The sequence below is a fragment of the Mus pahari genome, chromosome 20, assembly GCF_900095145.1.
Source record: "Mus pahari chromosome 20, PAHARI_EIJ_v1.1, whole genome shotgun sequence".
NCBI classification, from domain to species: domain Eukaryota; kingdom Metazoa; phylum Chordata; class Mammalia; order Rodentia; family Muridae; genus Mus; species Mus pahari.
The window spans coordinates 27,642,165-27,644,068 of record NC_034609.1 but is presented as its reverse complement, the minus strand read 5'-3'; the positions used below and the strand labels follow the sequence as shown (position 1 = coordinate 27,644,068).

Here is a 1,904-nt window from a genome sequence, read left to right as displayed (position 1 = left end):
CAATGGTTGTAGGTGCTTTAGTTTGCTTCTCTGTTCCTGTGATAAAACACTCACCAAAAACCAACTTAGGAGAGGGAAGGGTGAATTTGGGTTGTGGGTCACAGTCTACCATCAAAGGAAGCTTGTGCCAGAACTCAAGGCCAGAACCCCGAGGCAGGAATGGAAGCTAAGACCATGGGGGATGCTTACTGGCTTGCTCCATGTGGCTCACTCCGACAGTTTTCTTATACAACCCAGGAGCAGGTGCCCAAGGTTGGCACTGCCTACAGTGGCCTGGACCCTCTCACACCAATTAGAAATTAAGAAATGTTTCCACAGACATGACAACTGGCCGGTCTGATACGGGCAATTCTTTAGTTAAGGTTCCCCCTTTCAAGGGACCCCAAGCTTGTGCCAAGTTGACAACTGAAGCTAGCTATGATAGGGGTCTTGGTCCAGTTCCCCCTCTCCAGGCCTGTATCCATTTCTCTGTAGCTGAGATGGTCATTTGGTGGACGTTGCTCTCAGCTAGCGGACACTTGAAAATCCTAGATTCTTAACCTGTGGGTAGTGACCCTCTTGGGGGCTGCTATTCTGCATATCAGATATTTACATTCTGATTTATAACCAGTGGCAGATTTACAGTTATGAAGTAGCAACAAGATAGTTCTTCTAATACTGTGCGTGGCACTTTATTCAGTCATTTACTTTACAACTGAAACTCTGGGAATTCAAAATTAACATCCTTGCCTGTGAACTTCTTGTACACACCAGAAAAAGTTCTGACCTTGTGCTCTGAATTGTTCTGCTGTGCATTGTCTAAATGGACTTTTATGAACCATGAGCCGGCTGCTGTCCAGTTTTGCACGGATCCTCTTACCCACAATTTCATTTGGGAAGACCAAGTCGTCAGCGATGGCGTCGTGCACTGCTGTTAGGGTGTGGCTTTTGCTTGTTTTTCCGTATGGCTTTTCCGAGTTGGTTTGGGCAGAATCCTCCCCTGAGCAATGAAGACTACATGCTTCCCACTGAACCTTTTCTCCAATCCACGAACTAGCTGGACTTGGATTTTTCTGGAAAGACTTAAAGCTGAGGAACTGGTACAAAGATTATGATAGCTTCCCGACCACCACCAACTTCAATTTCCTTGGCTGTGGTGATGTTGAGTTTCTGCAGCTGCGCCTTGAGATCCAAGTTCATCTCCAGCTCGAGCAGCACCTGAGAGATGGCCAGACTCAAACTCGTCCGGCTTCTCCCCATTGGGCTTCACAATCTTGGCGCGCGCGAGCTGAACATGGCTTCGTCCTTATGGAGTGCCGGCTTAGAAAGAGGGACAGCTGCCTCGAGAACCGCAACAAGATAATTTCATGGTCAAGAGTGATCACAACAAGAGGAGCTGTGTTAAAACTCCAACCACTGTCTTAGATGAGAGCCTGTAGTGAGTAAGGCTGACACAGGTGGTACTAAGGACCTTCTCCTCCCAGTCTGGAGCCTCCCCAGCTCCTGTGGGACTGGCTGAGACCTCAGTGGCTACTACATTGAGGCTCAGCTCCTCTGTCTACCCAACTCTGTCTTCCTCACTTTCTCACGAATATCTTGCCCGGGGCACTTCCCAGCATCTCTTCCAGAGTGGTTCCTAAGGAGCACACTCCAAGACTTGGCAGGTCTTTGTAAAAATCTGACATCCTTTTGGCATCTTCCCCCCAAACCATCTTAGAACATCTGGACAGCTGAGAATTCCATAGCAAAACGGGCTTTCCAGCTGTGGCTCATGGCAGAACGTCTGCTGTTTGCAGAGCAAGTTCCTGGATAATTTGAATACTGTTGTGGCCACCTCAGATGTTGATATAAAACAAGGAGAGACAGAGGAAGTACATTCTATTTAAATAATCAAACCAAATCCAAGCGCTCGTACGCCACAGCTG

General features: G+C 47.8%; 1 pseudogene; it reads right to left on the bottom strand.

The window, feature by feature from the left end:
• Positions 1–688: 688 nt before the first annotated feature.
• The window catches only part of LOC110337813, a 29,840-nt pseudogene continuing 28,624 nt past the window's right edge, over positions 689–1,904 (bottom strand).